The sequence below is a fragment of the Schistocerca serialis genome, chromosome 7 (assembly GCF_023864345.2).
Source record: "Schistocerca serialis cubense isolate TAMUIC-IGC-003099 chromosome 7, iqSchSeri2.2, whole genome shotgun sequence".
Taxonomy (NCBI): domain Eukaryota; kingdom Metazoa; phylum Arthropoda; class Insecta; order Orthoptera; family Acrididae; genus Schistocerca; species Schistocerca serialis.
The window spans coordinates 559,221,094-559,243,825 of NC_064644.1; the positions used below are offsets into that span (position 1 = coordinate 559,221,094).

The 22,732-nt window shown below is 43.9% G+C and overlaps 1 protein-coding gene across 1 annotated transcript in view; it reads left to right on the top strand.

Moving 5' to 3' along the window:
* Positions 1-22,732, top strand: part of LOC126413244 (steroid receptor seven-up, isoforms B/C) — a 556,948-nt gene that overhangs the window by 425,688 nt on the left and 108,528 nt on the right. The gene's annotated exons all lie outside the window — the stretch shown is intronic.

The following is a 22,732-nucleotide window of genomic DNA, read 5'->3' on the forward strand; positions in this document are numbered from 1 at the left end:
GCTATGATTTTATTTCATATTTATCAGCCAATCATATGTTTGAAATGGCTCTGAGCCCTATGGGACTTAATATCTGTGGTCATCAGTCCCCTAGAACTTAGAACTACTTAAACCTAACTAACCTTAGGACATCACACACATCCATGCCCGAGGCAGGATTCGAACCGGGCATGGATGTGTGTGCTGTCCTTAGGTTATTTAGGTTTAATTAGTTCTAAGTTCTAGGCGACTGATGACCTCAGAAGTTAAGTCGCATAATGCTCAGAGCCAATTTCTGTAACAGTAGAATGATTCTTGGAACGTAGGCCACGAAATGAGGAGCGATAAGAAGTAGTGTGATTGAGTGAGACAGGAAATATGCGATTAGGAAGTGGGTAGAGCGACCTGTGAGTGTGGGCTAATGAATGGAAGCGGTGGGCTGCAGCCGACGCCACTTTGCCCATCCCTCGGCCAGCGGAGCGGCTGGCCGCTGCCGCTGCTGCGGCCGCCCGGGGCGCGTGCAAGGTCAGCGACCCGCGGCTGACCTCACGGCTCGTCTCTCCTCTCTCTCTCTCTCTCTCTCTCTCTCTCTCCTCTCTCCTCTCCACTCCTCTCTCGTACCTGTCTTTTTCTCTCAATCACGCCGCCGCCGCTGCAAGGTAGCGGCCGCCGGCTAACCCACACAGGCTTCCGACGGCCAATACCATTACTGTCGCCATCCGGGTCACGTCGGGACGCTTCCACACGTTCGCACACCTTATCTGGTAGTTTGTGTTATTACACATCGCACGTCCGTCTCGTTCTCCTAGTGTTTCTTTCTCTTCTGGCGCTTATCCATGAGACGCGATGCTCGTTCTACCCGTTCCCCCCTCTCTTTTGCCAACACTGCAATTTTTGCTACCTCGATCCTACTCGTCGCGATAATCCCAAATGATTTGCGGTCGGTGAATCTTCTAGCTCGTCCTGAGTCTACTGCAGCATTTTGTTTTGACAGTATCCTTCTGTACGTGCACTGCCCCCTCCCCCTCCATCCTTTCGATCCCATCCTTGGAGCAATCCAGAGCTATGACTGTTTTTCAATCCTGCTTGCGACCGTCGAATTTACTGAACGTCCCCGCAAAGCCTCACGGACCCGATTGCACGTTCATTACGTATACTTTGAGTTATAAGTAACCTTTCTCCTCCTTTCTTTTTGATTTCTCGAATCGTTCTGCGGTCACCTTCAAATACTGGTTCTCTAAATTTTCTTCCACGAAAAGAGCCTTGTCTTCCTTCGAGGAATTCCAAGATGAGTTCACGAAGAATCTCCGTAATACTCGCGTGCTGATCGGACCTTCTGGTAACAAATATAGCAGCCCGCCTCTAATTGCTTTGGCGTCTTCGTCCAATCCCTCTGGTCGACTCATCTGCAATAACTTAATTTTTTCTACATTTGGAGCAAGGTGCCATTTATCACACCAACTAGAAATTTTGTGTAAGTCATCTCAACGACGACATCTTCGGGTACATCATCAGTAAACAACCGCAGATTGCCGCTCATTATGTCCATTACATCATTTATGTATGTAGAGAGCAGGAGCGGCCGTATTACACTTCCCTGGTAGTCCTGACAATGTCGTTGTCTCTGATGAACACTCGCCATCGATGATAACGTACTGGGTACTATTACTTCTCAAGTGTTCTAGCAACTGACATGTCTGGAAACCTTTTTCGGTTTGCCTGATGTAACAGTATGCACCGGAGCACCGTGTGAAATGCTTTTAAGCATCACCGACAGCATCATTTTTCCGCTTCGACAGCTATGTGGTGAAAGTGCGCCCATATGCAGAAATTATTTATAATTTGGCCCATTCGTAAAAAGTAATCTGAAACCAATTGTTCGTACGAGTGCTATAGTTTCTCTACCTTTACTATAATTAACCGATTTAAAACGTAATACAATGAAGTTTAACTGGAAATAACACAAAGATGTGATTGTGCCCTATTCCGTACTCCATGGCCGGCCGTGGTGGTCTAGCGGTTCTGGCGCTGCAGTCCGGAACCGCGGGACTGCTACGGTCGCAGGTTCGAATCCTGCCTCGGGCATGGGTGTGTGTGATGTCCTTAGGTTAGTTAGGTTTAAGTAGTTCTAAGTTCTAGGGGACTTATGACTTACGATGTTGAGTCCCATAGTGCTCAGAGCCATTTGAACCATTTGAACTGTACTCCATGGAGTAATTATCACCAATGATTGGGTACTCGTGTTCCTGAGAGAGAAATTTATTTTGAGTATACATTATTGAAACTATTTCTCAGTTCCTATTTGGAAATTATAATAATGGGATCATTTAAAGAGCAACATGGAACGTTTAATCACTTTTATTTGCACATTTCAATAATTTTTGGAGTGTTAGTTTGCTGGATAAAAGGTCGTCACAAACATAGTCTTATCTTAACTATTTCTCCCCACGGCAGCATAACTCATTACATTCTTTACTACATATAGGTAGGAATTCAATGCGCCAGTAACCTGGTTGTCGCAAGCACCGTCATCTTCATCGTCACATATGCTAGAAACGTCCGATACCTTCGATAACTCTGGTGTTTCCTTCTTACTTCTGGTTTCCTTCTTCTTCTTCTTCTTCTTCTTCTTTTCCGGCTGCTCAGTAAAGCGCGCACATACACCTTTCCCATTCTTCCTCTTCAACGCAGTTAGGTTTTATTTTAGGTCAGGACCTGCAACGAATAAAAGACTGTTCTTTTTTTACTTTTATTCGATAGAGATGTTAGGAAAATGTTACACAGTTACAATCATATTTTATGGCATTAAAATGTAATAACCACAACAAATTTATAACTTTCGTAATAAAAAGTCATGGTGGAGACCGCTTCAGTTCTGTGAAAAAAATTCGGAAAAATCCATTCCCTTTGCAAGACAGATCCACTGGTTGCATTTTATGCACTGCTTTTAGTTCTGCTACAGCAATGCTCTTATTGACATGTTCACAGCAGCCACTGCACGCTAGTGATCAGATCCTTCGTATCGCTTGTCCAGATCTGAATTTGGATTAGGTTTATATATTTTTGTCTTTTTGGGGTGCCTAAAACCTGTGATAGGGCGAACACACTAGCGATCAGTTCAAAGCTGGAGCTACACAGTAAACGCCTAAGTCAAATTTAACCTAAGTACAAGTTTAACATGTAGCTACCGCGCATAAACATCAATTTACTGTCAATTGTCGATACTACAACACACTATACTCCTTTCCAAACAACAGCACCAAACAGGCCGGCGAAACAGCCAAGTTTAAAGTAATTACGAGGTTCCGACCTGGCGACGGCGTGTTGTTTCCGTTCTGTTAAAACTCAACTACATGTGCAGCGATCGACTGGTGTCGAGTGTCAGCGTACAACAGAGAAATAGGTAGCGCAGATTGTGCAGAGTCGTTGCAGGTTGGTTTGAAGGAAGGAAAGAGACTCAGCCCGACAGACAAAAATAAAAACCAAACCCACGCGACGGTATGGGTCTCGGTAGAAGTGGCTAAGCTCTGTCCTTGTAAGCAATAATGAATTGTCTTACCCTTAAATGTAAAAATTCCGCCTGCGTATGTTTGTGCTCGTGAAACTCGAAAATTAGCTGGTCGACTGACTTGAAATTTTGACACAACGTTGCATTAGAATACGGGCGTGCTCTTATACTACTGGGAAAACGTTGTTACCTTAAATCTCGAAAAATTCTTGACCCATTCACTTGAGCTTTTGCTCGATAGTACAATGAACATTGGGATAGTCTTCATATTTTAATACACATCTTTTAAATCTATATGTAATATATAAAGTGGAAATATTGTTATCAAAAATCTGGAAACATCCTTGACAGATTTCCTTAAAATTTTACACGATGCTCTAATGAGCACTTAGATTGAAAATTCGCTATATATGTTTTATATGTACAATACGCAAAAATATATGTAATATATAACGGGGAAATATTGTTAATAAATATCTCAAGAAGCATTTGGCCAATTTACTTCATATTTTTACACGTTTGGACGAACATAGGCTATGTATTTCAACTATCGTAGCGACCGCTGCTTCGCTCGCTTAAACTGTATGGCCTGCAAAGATTTTTTTGTTTTGTTTTTATTTAATCCAATTTTTATGTTGTTCACAAATTGCAAAACCTTCTAAGCTTTCCACGCTAATTAAAGCCATATAAGCATGGTCCTTTCCGAATATACCTCTGATCAAAAGGCCATTCTGATCGTAGGAGCACAAAGTTTTTGTTGATCATGCCTTTTGCGTTCTCGTGCAGATATTTTCATACCAACTTTCATCCTCTAACAAATATTTCTTTACATGTAAACGTCAAGTAAAATACCAATTTTAAGAAATTTAGCTTTAAAATTTTTTAGTGTAAAGAAATGTTTTGTTAAACATTTTCATCCCCTATTGCATTCCCTTAGGGGTTGAATTTCTAAAAACACTGAAACACGTATTTTTTTATTTGTAACCGAGAAGCCAAAGACCAATATTCATAGACATAGGTTTAAAAATACATTAGTGGTTCTTTAATAATGAAATATTTTCAAAATAAATCTTTCACCTTCTATTTCACCCCCATTTCCAAAGAATGCTGAAACATGTATTTCTTTATTTCTGACTGAGAAAGAAAATATCAATTTTCGAAGGTCTAGCTTCAAAACTGCCTTAATAGCGACATTTTTCAGAAAAACCCTTCATTCCCTATTTCACCTCTTTAGGGTTGGAATTTCGGAAAATCCCTTCTTAAAAGAACCTCGTCACGTGACGAGGAATGACAGTGAGTGTGCTGCCCAAGTGTAGGATAGGGAAGGCGCGCAATCTGAGTTCGACTGAGGGCAGATTGTGATGGCCCAGAGGCTCGGCACGGCCGTTTCGGAAACTGCACGACTTGTCGAGTGTTCGAGGAGGTGGAAGGCACCACGATGGTCAAGGAGTATCCGTATACTGGTTGCAGACCTCGTATACCCCTTAATGACAATCTGTTCACCGACAGCAGTGGCATTTTTCAGCAAGATAATGCGCCAGGTCACGAGGCCAGGAGTGTGATGGAGTGGTTCGAGGAACACAGTGACGCGTTCCATGTTATGCGCTGCCCCCCATCTCGCCAGATCTTACATCCCATTCCCATACATATTAGAAACGTGCTTCTTGTCTTTTTTTCTTTTTCCTTTTAACGAGAGTGAGCCAGAGCAAAGTGCGGGGTTACAGCTAGTATGAAAAAGAATTGTGGCGGTCAGTACTTGTTACTGTCCCCTGACAGTGAGCAGTGTGACGTGTGGGAAAGAGTTGTGCACGTGTGACTGGCAGCGGACTACGGGCAGTGTGACACGTTGGTGGTCCGTTAGGAACTTCCTTGCAGAGCGCGACCACTCGGAAGCGATGTGGGGCGGCGATGGTCGCGAGCGAGTAGGCGCATCTCGTTAGCAGGCAGGTGACTTACTGCCGGCGGTCGCGCGCAGCAATTTAAAGGACTCGTTACTCGCGCAGGCGAAGCGCTGTTTTTCTTCCGCCGTACGCGGCCGTGGCGGCCGTAAATCAGCCGGCCGCGCTCTTCGCGATTATCCGGCGAGTGGGGGGGAAACGGCGAGACGGGCGCCCACTTTCGCTGGCCGCCAGCACCGGCTATTGAGCAGCGAGTGAGTGCGGGATGGTGGGCAGGCTCTCCGCGAGCTTTCCATACCGCCGTGGCCCGGCCGTTTCGACACCGCCGCAGCCACGGGCGGGCAGGGCAGCTCGGGCCCCGGTCGTGGGCGTGTCCCGCTCCGAGCACGCAGCCGGCCGGTATTGCACAGTGGCGGATGTTACGAGCTAGCGACCGGTACTGGGCTTTCACCAAAAACTTGCAATAACGTCCCAAAACAGTTAGAGGACGACGCTTTTGGCTACAGATTGTTCATCACCAGCAATCTGTAGTCCAATATAAAATGGGTTAGTACCTTACACTCTTTTTCTAGATCTGTCCAGGATTTCACTTACGTTATATCAGGGCTCTATTCAGGCTTAGAGTACGTTACAAACTTAAACCTATTCCTTCTAGTATATTTACGCCAAGGTACACCAGGCGCCCTCTGTGGATTCAAATCAAAAGCACCCATCTTATTGCTGCAGGCTATACGAACTTTCTCCAGTGCACCCTGATCTTCTAAAATCTTCTTGTTAGCCTTATCATCAAGCGTTAGTCTCTCAATCACCAGAGAGATAGTTCTGACGTTTAGCTTGGTAACGGAAGCAAGATTTCGGGAAATTCGAGATATGTTCACTGGATTTGTTTACCTACAGAAAGCTTTCGAGTTTTTAAAATGGTACAAGATGTTTGAAATTCTCAGAAAGGTAAGTGCGAGCTATAAAGAATGACAAGTGATATGCAATACGCACAAGAACCACGCGGGACACTTAATAACTGAAGAACAAGAATTAAGTACTCGCATTAGAAACGATACGAGATAGAGCTGCAGTGTTTCGCACCTATTGCTCATACAAAGCGAGGAGGACATAAAAATGAGACAAAATGGGCATGCATGGTCAAAAATGTCTCCCAGCATTAAACATCGGAATTAATCTCAGGAAGAAATATCTGAGAATGTACGGTTGGAGAATAGTATTGAATGGAGGTGAATCATGGCTGTGGGAAGACTGGCAAAGGAGGGAATCGGGCGTTCTAGATTTTGCGCTTATCGAAGGATGTCGAAAATTAGATGGACTGACAAGAAAAGAGGAGGTTGTTCGCAGAACCGGCGAGGAAACGAATGTATAGAGAAGATTGAGATAAGAAGAAGAAGAAAAAGAAAGGACAGGGTGAGAGGATATGTCTTACGGCATCAGAGGATAACGTGCGTGGTACTAGAGGCTAAAACCTGTAGAGAAAGACAGAGACTAGAATATATCGAACAAGTAACTGGGGGCAAGTGCTACTCCGAGATGAAGAGAGTGGCAGATAACAGGAAATCGTGGCAGACGCCACCAGTCCATTCAAAAATCTGGTGACATAAAAAAAAGCGCTCCAAGTCACACCGAGCCACAAAAACCATCAACATGGGACAGAGGTGGTGCACTTTCTAAGACACTGGTCTGTTTTCTGGAGAACCGTGATTCATTCCCTATATTTAAGTTTCGCGAGGTTTCCCTAAATTTTCCCAACCATCCTCATGTGAGCTAGTGCTCTCCGTCTTTAACGAGTATGATAGGTGGCCATTGGTTAATACACTGGGCTCCCATTTCGAGGGACGGTGTTTCAAATCCCCTTTCCGGCAGCCATAAGTTTTCTGCGGTTTCCCTAAATAGTTTTAGTATAGCTCCTTTCAGAAGAACAGGGTCTGCATTCCTCTCAATCATTTCGCATTTTCGAGCTTATTTTTCCGTTCCTAATGATTTCACTTTTTTCCGATCGAATCCGATTACAATATTAGTGGTAACCGTACTGAGCACGTCACATCACATAACTCCGTAACGTTAATACTGAGAACCGGTTCTATGTCCACTGTTTACAAAAATTCTTCATTGACTGATAACATTAATTTCCAATTTTAGATCTGCAGGTTCGCCTCTCTGAAGCGCGAAAAGGAAAATGTAGTAACATAAATAGAGCAAGGATGAAGACGTTGTTCGAATCTACCTGCCATCATATCGTCGCTTAGCGACACAGGACTCCTATACATGGTTTGAGGATAATAATTCCCTTCTTTCCTCGCGTAAAATGCACATCAGGTCTTTCAAATAAACCATCGTTTTCCGTTTAAAAAATCCTGTAACCATCTTGTCTTTCTCTGTCTTCTCAGCTGGTGAAAATAAACTAGATCATTTGACAAAAAAAAAATCTTGGTCATTTTAATAAATCAGTACATTCCATTAATATATAACCCCATGTCAGTAAACATCACCAGCTCTCGATCAGCTTTTACTTTTATTCTCTTCGACGTTACGCTGACAAAGCCTCACTAACATCTGATAATAACTAAAATTATCCACTTGCATCTACGCAGTACAGGAATTCACGATCAAAGTCTCAGGGGAAAAACAGGGACAATGTGTAGTCGTTGCTCTGAGGGAGGATAGAATTCAGCGGGTTGCGGTCAGTGAACAAATATTCGGGGGCGCGGCCCGTCGTCAAACGCTTCATACATTCTTCCCCTGTGATCAGTCGTGATTAAAAGAGAAAAATATAATTTCTGTAGTCGCGTAAGATACATACACATAATTCAAAACAAAATAAGACGTTGAATAAAGTGTGTAAACGTACATTACGTCAGCGGCTGCGAAAAGCAAGTGTCAGAAATATATTTGCGACACAGCAACGTGAAACAGTATTAGAGCCGGCCGGAGTGGCCGAGCGGTTCTAGGCGCTACAGTCTGGAACCGAGCGATCGCTACGGTCGCAGGTTCGAGTCCTGCCTCGGGCATGGATGTGTGTCATGTCCTTAGGTTAGTTAGGTTTAAGTAGTTCTGAGTTCTAGGGGAGTGATGACCTCAGAAGTTAAGTCCCATAGTGCTCAGAGCCATTTGAACCAAACAGTATTAGAGGAGAACGAAAGGAAATGGAAGACTCAGATATCTTTGAACGGTTCGGTGAAATTGCAGTGTGCCTGTTAGGGAAGTCTCATACCAGTCACTTGTACGACCAATTCTTAAGTACTGTACCAGTGTTTGGAGTCCCCATAAAGTCAGCATTACGACAGATGCCGAACGAATCCACAGAAGCGTTATCAGGATAGCAGCAGGTCAGCCTCGAGCATATGAAAGTGTAACTGCAATTTTCTGGGAGCTTAAATGGTAATGTCTGGAAGAAATGGGACGCTGTTCTAGCGAAACTCCGTTGGGTAAATTTAAAGAACAGCATTCGAGGAAGACGGTGCGATTAGTCAGCTACACACAGTCGTGTACCTCTCGTGGCGACTATGACAATGAGATGAGAGAGCTTGGGGCACATGCAGAGGCAAACTGTAACACTTCATTTTCTTTACTTCGCTTAGAAAATGACAGGAGTAAATGATTCACAGACTAGAAATACGGCAAAGTCAGGCAAGGTTAAAAAATAATTTCATAAATAGACAAAAAAATTCATTTTATTAACGTACAAGCTGACAAACTGTAAATGCAAGAGTCAGAAGGTAAACAGGTATAATACTCTACAACAGTGTGAATTCAGTTTTCACTATCTAAAAATGGCTCTGAGCACTATGGGACTTAACTTCTGAGGTCATAAGTCCCCTATAACTTAGAACTACTTAAACCTAACTAACCTAAGGACATCACACAACACCCAGTCATCGCGTTTCACTATCTGTAACTGTATTTATTTTCATTAATGCAATTACCGTAATCAGTGGCTTAACTCGCAATCTCGATGCAAACAATTTATAGTTTCTTGGCAGAATGTCGAAAGCGATCATTTATCGGTTTTTTGCGTTTCCAGCAATTGGATGAGATAACGTTCTATCTTCGGATCTCTCATTTCCATGCAAATGAAGAATCTGGAATTAATAGCTAACGGTTTAATGTGATGTTAACATGAGACAATTCTTTTCGGGATACGCGAAGTAATCTAAATGACTTAATAAATTATAATACTATATATTATGATTTACATGTGTATTTCAGAAAATTCGACATGCCTATCGCAAATAGATCTGACTTTCACCAACCTTTAGCAACTAAATTAGAATAATTCTGTGTAAAAGATCGCCTAATACTGTTTCAAAGATGGCACATAAAAAAGTCGTCGCTACGAATTACTTTAACAGTCACTTTCGACACGTCAAACCTCTAGCTCCAGAATAAATTAAAATATTAATCTCGAGGACCTCCCACTTTAAGAAACATCAGATTTGCTGTTCTGGTAAAGACCGTAGAATGTTTGTAGAAATATCCGATCTCACTCATTTAGTTTTCACAGTAAGACGCGGAATTTCACGTAAAGGAGTTTTAATTAATTTGACTCTCGATGTGGAAGCCTATTTCTTAACAACTTAACAGTGTATGATAAAATTACTGCACAGTATGGAATGTAGAACATGGGAAAAAGGGAATATCGTATTTGTTCTTGGCACCACTGGTCATCAACGTCTTATAACCCAGCGGAAAGTGTAAAATGAGAGTAATTTCTGTCTTGCTCTCAGCGCTGAAGCAGTAAGGAGCTAACTGCGACGCAGACTTACATATTCACGCGTTTTCTCACAGCGCTACGTCGTTTTACACTCTGGGTAAAGAGATGTGAAGATGATGTTTAAATGGTCCAAAAATAAAACAGAAACTAGCTCATTCAACGTGTTAAGTGCGTTCACAGGGTGTTATAATAAGAAAATTAGGCTCCCACGATCAAGATTTATTCACCCTGACGCGCTGAGTTTTAGGGACCAAAACTGGTCCGATGCGACGGGTTTGTCCGGCGCTATTAACACGCCACGGCTGTTCCTGTTGTCACCTCTTTTTCGCTGCCCCGCAAGATTATGGAGATAACTCTAAAGTTTATTTAACGGCGCACGCTATAAGCATTTAAATTTAAGCAGTAATCACCTGCCGTACATAACAATTATGCCAGGTGCTTCGTTTCAGGAATCCACACTACGGAAGATATTAAAGTAAGGCCTCTTGCCTTCAGCATCAGACGATCGCTTCCCCTCCATATTCAGCTTCCTGCGACTTTCGGAGGTATACGGGGCCAGTGAAAAGTGAGAACGTTACGTAAACATTTACAGGTGCTACGAAGTCGGAAACAGAATTTATATAGTCATAGCTACATCGGTGACAGAATCAGTGGTTGTACTGCTGAAGTTGGGACAACAGAGTTGCTGTAGTAATGAACGTAATTGTTGTGTTGTTTCCTTAATGTAGGGGACTTTCCAATATTTCGTCAGCAATTCTCTGTGAATTACGTTTATTGCGAATAATGGTCCGTTTCTGCGAGTGACAAGAACATGGAAATGATTCAGTCTTTTAGGTTCCTCTGACCTCGTATGCAGTGTAGTACACAAATCAGGAATTCTGGATTTTAATACCCATAATCATTACGATTCTGTTGTACACTATTTAGTGGGTGCTTCATTTTGTTATATATATGTATATACATGAGAGTCATTCATTAAAAAGGGACAAACTGGTCTGGAGAAAAAACTGGTAGTAGGGCAAGTTTGGTACTTTGATGGCTTTAAGTTGGCATCACTGGGATGAGCCCTGATCACTTGATGTATCAACATTGTTTTGTTTATAACTTCAAGACGGTGAGTCCGCCTGAAACGTCCACATTAGTTGAACAACGTTCTGTTATTGCCGGCCGCGGTGGCCGTGCGGTTCTAGGCGCTCCAGTCCGGAGCCGCGCTGTTGCTACGGTCGCAAGTTCGAATCCTGCCTCGGGCATGGGTGTATGTGATGTCCTTAGGTTAGTTAGGTTTAAGTAGTTCTAAGTTCTAGGGGACTGATAACCACAGCAATTGAGTCCCATAGTGCTCAGAGCCATTTGAAACATTTTCGTTTTGTTATTCGCTTTTTACTTGCTGAAGGCGAGAAACCAATGAATATATACTGCAGAATGTCTAAAATTTATGGTGAAGGTTGTATGAATCGTGCAAATTTTTACAAGTGGGTAGAGCAGTTCAAAAGTGGTCGAGACTCAGTGACTGACGAGCATCGTTCTGGCCGACCAGTTGCAATTTCAACTCCCTCACTTGAAAGTCAAATTGATGACTTTTTAGTGAAAATTATAGTTGATAAGGTATACAAGACGGGTCCCAAAGGAGTTCACGCGGTTACACAAGGAAACGAAGCTGAGAGTGTGCACAGAGGTAAAGGAACGTTATGAAAGAGAAGGTCAGCACTTCCTCAACAAAATTTTAACTTGCGATGAAACTTCGGTTCACTATTATGAGCCAGAATCAAAAAGACAAAGCATGGAGTGGAAGCACACTAACTCACCAGTCAAGAAAAGATTCTAAACCCAAGAATCAGCAGGAAAAGTCATGTTGACGGTGTTTTGAGATGTTGAAGGTCCAGTTTTTTTGTGATTATCTCGAAGAGCAGCCTACAATGAGCAGCCATTACTACTTGGATTTGCTTTTAAACAAGGTGAAGCCAGACCTGAGAGAGAGACGTCGTGGATCTCGGAGAAAAGGTGTGATTCTCCAGCAAGACAACGCACGTCCTCCTATTGCTCTACTAATCCGTGAAACCATCGACAAAATAGGCTGGAAAGTACTGCCTCATCCCCCTTACAGTCCTGATTTAGCACCTAGCGATTTCCATTTGTTTGGTGTAATAAAGGTGGCATTACGTGGGAAGAGGTTCCAGGACAACGAGTACGTGAAAAAGTTTGTGGGAAATTGTATCAAACATCAAGATAAAGAGTTCTTTGCAGCCGGAATAAAAAAGGCTGTAGCCCGTTGGAACAAGTGGATAAATGTTCAAGGGGATTATGTTGAAAAGTAGAAAAAGTATTGTTTTGTAAAAATAAACGCTTTCTTCTCCAGACCAATTTGTCCCTTTAATTATTGTAATTATTGAATGACTCGTGTATATATATAGAGACAGGTTGCTTTCACCAGAACAAGAAAAAATAACGAGTAGACATGGGCTGTAAAAGGCTTATCATAAGAGCATTTGTTCAGTAAAAAAGGTGTGTTTCACACCAGCGACGATGAACGCGGGCTCTTCGTTCTCAAGTTATGCATTTTAGAGTCCATGTTTACTAAACATTTTATTTCTTGTTTTAATGTAAAGGCCGGCCGGAGTGACCGAGCGATTCTAGGCGCTACAGTCTGGAACCGCGCAGGTTCGAATCCTGCCTCGGGCATGGATGTGTGTGATGTCCTTAGGGTAGTTAGATTTAAGTAGTTCTAAGTTCTAGGGGACTGATGACCTTAGAAGTTAAGCCGCATAGTGCTCAGAGCCGTTTGAACCATGTTTTTAAATGTAAGGAACCTGTCCCTAGAGCTTTTCGGTGTTTTTTCTTTGGGACACCCAGTATCAACATTGTGGTCAGATCGGAAACAGTCTGAAAAACTTGTAGGCTGTTGCAGGGCAGATTGTGCTGAGAAATAATAGTTAAGAAAAAAATTCGATAAGTTTTACCGTTTTCTCGGGTTAATTAGCATTGAATTTAGCTAATCACGACATTGCGCGTGCATATTCAGGTAGTCCACGAGAGACGGTATCTCCAAACGTGTTATTCGTTTGGTTTCCTAAAATCGAATGAGAGAGCGATACAAAAATTGGACATGGGGCGAAACCGAGGCAAAGTCTGAGCAGTCCCGTGCGATATCATCTACGCTATGTGAACAACTGACAATAATTGTATCTGGCGGGCCCCTTGAATTTTCGCGCTCAGTGGCATAATTGGTTAAATTCAATGCTAATTAACTCGGAAACGGCGCAACGTACCGAATTTCTTTCTTAGTAATTATTTCTCAGCACAAGTTACCCTGAACCATCCTTACAAGCTTTCCAGACTGTTTCTGACAACGGTATATGTACTGAGTCGTGCAAAAAGGTGGAGCTTGTTTACTTATTCACAATACTGTTCTGTCTACGAATACTGACGAACAGGCTATATTATTCCTAGGAAGTATTGGTGGATAATATACCGAAATACTAAATTGCTATAGTTTGCGGTACAATACCCTGTCTTAAGGCACCAAATCTTCCGAGAAACTGTATACCTTAAAGTAGATGGTACATACTAAACTGATTTTGTCACTGGAAACTCTAGCGTGGATGAAAGTAATTGTGGCCTTTAAATCTCTGTTTATAACTGACTAGATAAAAGGAACTAAGTGTTCTTACTAATGCTTCCAAAGACATTAGGTACTACCGACCACGTATTAGAGGTATGAACGGGGTTTTTGTGCCAGATGTTTCAAATTGGGAATGCGACGTTCTGCACGCGAGGAAAATGAAAAAATAGGGGAAGAAAATGCAATGCCTGGAATGAGAGATGCTACGTTGTGTTGCTTCATGGCGGGTGTTTCACAGAATTGAAAACGCGGCCGACTGCTGGCAGTATGATGCGCGCGCCAGCGCTATCAGGAACATCTGCGCATCAAGTGGACAATGGAGAAGCTGGTGACCCCGTTAGGACCAGTTATGCGTCTCGCGCAGATGTACGCCTCGCGTTGGGTTGTTGTTCACCGCAGCACGGGTCCTTGCGCAAGTACCCTGCGGCTTGTGTTCACACACATACAAGAAGAAAATACACGCGCACTGCACGTGCCTGTAGCTCACAGGCGAAATGCCATCCCAGTGACGTAATGAGGTTCCACAGCTACGCCCCCTTCTCACAAACGCACGCGTCTGTTTCGAGATGTGGTACTACGTAGCCAGTTGCTAGCAAAGTTCGTAAATAGCATTCTGCTGTTCATTCCGTAGTCGATAAGGTGACGGAAGGAAAAGTGATACTTATTAATCAGATATTTATATAAGACACAGTATAAATCTACACACAGTGTTGTAACAGAGGATAGGAAAGTCACAGTTCAAAGTAGACTGAATGATATGTACGGCGGGAAATGTTCACAAGCTGTTTTTTGACAGCCCTTCAGAGTTGTGACCAAAATTTTTTCACCGTTTCCCAGATTTCCACTCTCGTTTTATATTCTATTACTGCGCTTCACATTATTTTTTAAGGCACTAAGAACTCTGGAAGATATTAGTGTGGATATTTCAGTAGGTGGTTCAATTTCACGTTCATGTCTTTTGCCACTGCTGATCTTCGGATTCTCAACCGAGAAATGAGCCACTCCCACCCCCGCCCTTATCCCACGCAACTCATGTTCCTCAAAGGGGTGCAATTCGAAAGAAATCGCTCAATCCTGCTGACTGCAAAGGATATACACGCAAGCCTTCGAACAACTCGGCCACCTCCCTACCAGAACTGCAAAAAAATTTTAAAAAGCTGATCTTTGGATAGGAAGTGAATGGAAGAGACAGACTATTATATTTACGTTCTCACTTGTATATTTTATGAAGGGAACATACTCATCTTAGAAGATCAATGGGAGGAGCAGGCTGGGTGAACTGGCTGTGACAGTCTGCTTGCTTCATCTGATGTGGTTTAGCAAAATCCTAGAAACTGTAAATCAGAACTGGCTAGACCGAACATCAAACCTGGTACTGTAGTCAGAGGAAATAAATACTTTTGTTCCATTTGACTCGCTACTAGAGAAAAAACAAAGCTACCTGTAACTTACAGTGACAAAGCTGAGGAGATCAAAGAAGACTGACAACTTCGAAACCTCAGCCACCACCAAGAAAACTTCTGATGACTAACTGTTTTGAACTACCGTATTTACTGAAGAAGATGGACAGCGACGTGGGAAGTTCGAAACCTCAGCCACCACCAAAAAAACTGCTGATGACTAACTGTTTAGAATTATCGTATTTACTGAAGAAGATGGACAGCGACGTGGGAAACAAAATGCGGTTGTAAATAAAACAAAGGCAAACTCGCAGATCACCGAAACATGTGTGGCTCTTCTTCTTAGGTCTTCAGCCATCAGGTTGGTTAGCAGCAGCTCGCCATTAATTTCTGTCTTCGGTCTTCCCCTTTGAGAGTGGTATAGGTGGTGCACCTGGTCCACGATCTGGTTGATTTATTCTAGTCTCGGTCTGCCTCTTGTATTTTTCTCTTCTACTCAAGCTTCAATGATACTTTCAATGATACCGTCATGTCTCGGCAGATGGCCGACCCTTCTGTGTAAAATTAGCTTCCTGAGATTAGGCTTCTCTTCCTACCCTCTGTGGAGCACCTCTTCGTTTGACATCTAGTCTACCCAAGAAATCTTGAGCATTCTGCGGTAGCACCACATCTCGAATGCTGTTGTTCTATGTTTTTCTGCTTCTCCGAGTGATCATCTTTCACTTCTGTACAGCAGCACACTCCAAACAAACGTCTTTCTGGGTTTTGTTCCTGAGGTGTTTGTCTATGCTGCTGGTTGTGAAGTGGTTTCTTGTTAAAAACAGCTTTTGCCTGGTGGATTCGGCTCACAATAACCTTCCTCGATCTTCCGTCGAATGTGATTTTACTCCCTAGGTAGGCAAAGGATTCGACAGTCTCCAGTCGCTCGTTGTTAAGTCAGCATTGGGAAACTGTTTTGCCTGCTTACCACTAAGATTTTTGTTTTATATTTATTAATTTTCATATTATAGGAGGAGCTGGGCCAGCATCGTTTCTAGTCGTTCTGCACCTTCAGTTGACACTGCGATATCGTCAGCATATCTCAGCATGTCTAATTTCTTTCCTCGAATTTTAATGCCACCTATAAAGAGAGAAAAATTTGAAATTTCAAAATCTGTTTATCGTTCAAGCAAACAGGGACAAAATCAGTTAGTTTTCCCGAAGAAAAATAACCTCAGGGTCAATAATCTCGGAAGTACTGTGTTTCTCCGCTGGCGACGTCACAGAATTGTCTTTTTCGGGAGAGCCATCTAAAGGACGGCCTGTCTTGTAACCGCATTAGTGCATCTACAGATTGTTACAAAAAAGGTACGGCCAAACTTTCAGAAAACATTCCTCACACAAATAAAGAAAAGACGTTATGTGGACATGTGTCCGGAAATGCTTAATTTCCATGTTAGATGGTGGTGGTGGTGGTGGTGGGTAGTGTTTAACGTCCCATCGACAACGAGGTCAGCAGAGACGGAGCGCAAGCTCGGGCTAGGGAAGGATTGGGAAGGAAATCGGCCGTGCCCTTTTCAAAGGAACCATCCCGGCATTTGCCTGAAACGATTTAGGGAAATCACGGAAAACCTAAATCAGGATGGCCGGAGACGGGATTGAACCGTCGTCCTCCCGAATGCGAGTCCAGTGTGCTAACCACTGCGCCACCTCACTCGGTTTCCATGTTAGAGCTCATTTTAGTTTCGTCAGTATGTACTGTACTTCCTCGATTCACGGCCAGTTGGCCCAATTGAAGGAAGGTAATGTTGACTTCGGTGCTTGTGTTGACAAGCGACTGATCGCTCTACAGTAATAGCATCAAGCACATCAGTACGTAGCATCAACAGGTTAGTGTTCATCACGAACGTGGTTTTGCAATCAGTACAATGTTTACAAGTGCGGAGTTGGCAGATGCCCATTTGATGTATGGATTAGCACGGGGCAATAGCCGTGGCGCGATACGTTTGTATCGAGGCAGATTTCCAGAACGAAAGTGTCCCGACAGGAAGACGTTCGAAGCAATTGATCGGCGTGTTAGGGAGCACGGAACATTCCAGCCTATCACTCGCGACTGGGGAAGACCTAGAACGACGAGGACCCCTGCAATGGACGAGGCAATTCTTCGTGCAGTTGACGATAACCCTAATGTCAGCGTCACAGAAGTTGCTGCTGTACAAGGTAACGTTGACCACGTCACAGTATGGAGAGTGCTACGGGAGAACCAGTTGTTTCCGTACCATGTACAGCGTGTGCAGGCACTATCAGCAGCTGATTGGCCTCCACGGGTACACTTCTGCGAATGGTTCATCCAATAATGTGTCAATCCTCATTTCAGTGCAAATGTTCTCTTTACGGACGAGGCTTAATTCCAACGTGATCAAATTGTAAATTTTCACAATCAGCATGTGTGGGCTGACGAGAATCCGCACGCAATTGTGCAATCACGTCATCAACACAGATTTTCTGTGAACGTTTGGGCAGGCTTGTTGGTGATGTGTTGATTGGGCCCCACGTTCTTCCACCTACGCTCAATGGAGCACGTTATCGGGATTTCATACGGAATACTCTACCTGTGCTGCTAGAACATGTGCCTTTACAAGTACGACACAACATGTGGTTCATGCACGATGGAGCTCCTGCACATTTCAGTCCAAGTGTCGTACGCTTCTCAACAACAGATTCGGTGACCGATGGATTGGTAGATGCGGACCAATTCCATGGCTTCCACGCTCTCCTGACCTCAACCCTCTTGACTTTCATTTATGGGGGCATTTGAAAGCTCTTGTCTACGCAACCCCGGTACCAAATGTAGAGACTCTTCGTGCTCGTATTGTGGACGGCTATGATACAATACGCCATTCTCCAGGGCTGCATCAGCGCATCAGGGATTCCATGCGACGGAGGGTGGATGCATGTATCCTCGCTGACGGAGGACGATTTGAACATTTGCTGTAACAAAGTATTTGAAGTCACGCTGGTACGTTCTGTTGCTGTGTGTTTCCATTTCATTGAAGAGAACTAATAAAATGAGCTCTAACATGGAAAGTAAGCGTTTCCGGACACATGTCCACATAACATATTTTCTTTCTTTTTGTGTGTGAAGAATGTTTCCTGAAAGTTTGGCCGTATCTTTTTGTAACACCCTGTATAATTCAATCTCCGATCTGGTGCTAATACCAGCGTTAGATCGTATGTTTAAGAGGTGTAATGCCGCTAAGCAGCTCAGAAAACTAAGGCAGAAGGGACAGTCGGCTAACGTCGGCAAGGCGCGTCTGGTAGGATCAGCAGCGCACCTGCAACGTCGGGTCACAACAGGGCGTCTCGTATGGGACGCGCTACGCCCGCTTCTGTTCCTGACGCGGCCCCATACCGCGCATCCGATCCGGCAACTTTTTTTTTTACCTCTCCTCCTACCCTTTCGCAGTGTACGTGGAGGATAAAAAAAAAAAGAAGAGGCGAGAGGCAGTAAGGGATGTCGCGCGGAGCGGCGACAATTTCCGCGAAATTCTGCCCCCTTCCGCCCCCGACGGCCGCCACCATTTTCGAACAGAAGCAGAGCTGCGTGTCCCTTGTTAAGTGGAAGATGTAGCGGCCAGCAGCGCCGGCCAAATCCTCATTAGCATGCAAACCATTAGCGAGCCAGCGAGCTGGGCGAGGGGAACGAGAAGCGAAGCGAAGTGACCGACTCCCCACCTCCACCTCCACCTGCGCCACCTCCACCCTGATTTGCAGACGCGGACACGGACACACACACACACACACACACACACACACACACATACACATACGCACGTTGATGAGTCTCCGCTACGATATTCTCGCCGTACTCCGGCCTACAAGTACCTTATTCAGAGCAAAATATTTATTTACCTTTCAAAGTTCTATTGACAGCGTTTTAAGTTAAATTCACCAGATGCTCTTGAGGTGAAACATATAAATGTGCCTGGAAGAGAACCACTTACCAGCGAAAGTACTTGCTGCTTGATTGCACGCAGTAATCGTATAGCCTCGTCTCAGGGGCAAATAGGATTAGGCAGCATTATGACAGAATGGCGGCGACACTAATTAGCTACAGTTTACTGTAACTGAAGCGCTTGGGGCTAGACAACGGTAAGCCACATTTAGCAAATTTTACAGGAGAGACATGTCAAGATTCAAAAAAATGATTCAAATGGCTCTGAACACTCTTAACATCTGAGATCATCAGTCCCCTAGAACTTAGAACTACCTAAACCTAACTAACCTAAGGAAATCACACACATCCACGCCCGAGGCAGAATTAGAAACTGCGACCATAGCGGTCGCGCGGTCCCAGACTGAAGCGCCTAGAGCCGCTCGGCGACCTGGGCCGGCAAGATTCAAAAAATTTCGTAAATGGTGTGATGGACAGAATAGGTACGTTTGTTGTATTATAGGACACAACGTACGTTAAGGTATTCTTGTGACGTGAAGTACAACGTTTGTAAATACTGCGCGTAGTTAAAAAAAAGTACAAGGACTACATATGGCCGGCCTTTGTGGCCGAGCGGTTCTAGGCGCTACAGTCTGGAACCGCGCTGTTGCCACGGTCGCAGGTTAAAATCCTGCCTCGGGCATGGATGTGTGTGATGTCGTTGGGTTAGTTAGATATAAGTAGTTCTAACTCTAGGGGACTGATGACCTCAGATGTTAAGTCCCATAGTGCTTAGAGCCATTTCAACCATTTTTTGACTACATTTGATTTTGTAGCTCGTCATTGTACATCACCAACGTTTTAGTGGCAACATTTGGCTTCACTTACCACTATTTACATTGCTCTATGCGTAATCTAAGACAATGCCATCAATTGATTCAGGTTCATCAGCCTGCCCCGTGGCTTCTTACTGAATGAGGGATAAATAAATCCGTATATCCATGGTGCTCCGCATGTGTATAGGAAAGCAGGTCTATGATGTCAGACAGTTTAGGAGTAGGACGACTAATCAATTTAGTGTTAAGGCCGTAATTCATATCTGCGTAGGATGGCCACACTTCTTGACATTAATTTCGTCGCATTCTTAGGAAAACTGAATCAGGATTTAAGGCCAAAAACTGAAACACTGTTGCTTCTGAAAAGTTAATTGTTTGTCCATCAGTTGCTATATTTCTTTTTCCTATGTTAGGAATTAAGTCTTCCTCCTTACAGAAGAAACAAGAATACACAAATTACTAATAGTATGAACTCACGAAACCACACTGAATAATAAGGAAATGTAACAGCTATTTAGTTGCAAGCCACAATAGCACCTATATCGGGTACCTAGTGATAGCCATCACAAGTATAACAGTCATTCACGGCTAGGGCTCCAGATAAATATGTACGAAATTGTCCCATAGTCCGTGGTTCCATTAAATATTAGTTTTATTTAAGAGCAGTACATGTACCGCACTGTCATGATAACCTACATAGTCACGTGTTGTAGCATCCCACGCCAGATAATTCTGTTTTGTTGTTTCTTACTTCTTATGCTGCTGCAATATAACATGGATTTTTATGAAAATATAAATCTACAACTCTGTCATCGCACTTGGATTCACACTCAAAACAACTGGCTTCTGTATCTGTTCCACAATGCAGTTTTTCATCTGAACAACTCACTATGTGTCCTGTGCAAGACACCATCTCGTTTTCCTCCAGTAGATACAAAAAGTGAACAAATCTCAATATTGCTTTGTCTCTGGCTTACCATTATCTAGCCCCGAGCGCCTCAATTAATTAATAATAACTTTAAAATGCTTAATGGCAGTATGAACATGAGACGTCGTAATAACTCAGTGCCCTCTTGCGTCTATCTGTCTAATTCTGGCCCAGTCCTGGATCCAGTGAATGAATAACTACGATCACTTTTAGACTGTCCAGTAGGATTATTCTTGGCGGCGACTGCAATTGATTTTTGATGCTGTATTGAGATACTGTTGACACAGTGATGGTAATGCCTAAGTGAATCCATGTATCGTCTTACATCCGCGTTTAGCGGCTGGAGTCCACTTCGGAACTAATGTGTGACCTCAGACACACGCATTAAACGGTTCTCCGATAAAACTGTGTGCCGTAACTTTTGCAGAACACGCCACAGTGAAACCACTTTGAGAGGCACACATCACAGAATATAGATCTGGACGTGTGGCGTGCCGCATTGTCCTGCTGGAATTGCCCAAGTCCGTCGGAATGCACAATGGACATGAATGGATGCAGGTGATCAGACGGATGCTTACGTACGTGTGACCTGTCAGGGTCGTATCTAGACATGTCAACGGTCTCATTTCACTCCAATTCCATACGCCCCCACACCATTAGAGAGCCTCCACCAGCTTGAACAGTCCCCTGCTGACATGCAGGGTCCATGGATTCGTGATGTTGTCTCCATACCCTCACAAGTCCATCCGCTCGATAGAATTTGGAACGAGACTCGTCGGACCAGGCAACATGTTTCCAGTCAGCAACAGTCCAATGTCGATGTTGACAGGCCCAGGCGAGACGTAAAGCACAGTGTTGTGGAGTCATTAAGGCTGCACGAGTGGGCCTTCGGCTCCGAAAGCAGTATCGATGATGTTTCGTTGAATGGTTAGCACACCGCCACTTGTTGATGGTCCAGCAATGAAATCTGCAGCAATTTGCGGAAGGGTTGCACTTCTGACGCGTTGAACGATTCTCTTCAGTCGTCGTTGGTCCTGTTCTTGCAGCATCTTTTTCCGGCCGCAACGATGACGGAGGTTTGACGTTTTACGGGACTGCTGATATTCACGGTACACTCCTGAAATGGTCGCACGGGAAAATCTCCACTTCATCGCTACCTCGAAGGCGCTGTGTCCCATCGCTCGTGCTCCGACTATAATACCACGTTCAAAATCACTTAAATCTTAATAACCTGCAATTTTAGTAGCAGTAACCGATCTAACAACTACGCCAGATAGGCGTTGCCGACCGCAGCGCCGTATTCTGCCTGTTTCTATATCTCTGTATCTGAATACTCATGTCTGTACAAGTTTCTTTGGCTTTTCAGTGTAGGTGGAAACCAGAGACGGTTTTATGGCAACACTACTAGATGCTTCACCAGTGTACTAGTTCACAATGTTTAACTATCTCTGTGGTGTTATTGTACAAGTAAATGTTCCTGCTATAATGAAGAGCTTCTCGGTGCCCAGCCAGCCATACAATGACTGAGACACATATAAGACACACAACTGAGGCAAAAAAAAAATATTGCACATCTCCTATTAGATACTGCGGAACCAGTTTTATGCGTGTTTAGTTAGACGGGAGCGAAACTAATGTAATCCCGTTATTGTTCCTTCAGTATTATGTGTGAAAGTTCAAACTGCGCCTCTCTGACAATTAGGCGTCTGCTCAATTGTGAACGGGGAGTATTTGCGTCAGATCCGCTTGCAGGGGAATTACAGTTTCGTCTCGCCAAACAAGCGCACTGCCAGAGGATGCAGCGCCGACCGGCCCCGGAGTCACGTCGCATCCCGCAGGTAGTTTCGTAATACCACCGCTGGCGGCGCGCGCGGCCCACTCGGCGTATTAAAAAGAAATTCCCGGCGGGCGCAATATCCGCTCTCTCCACAGCG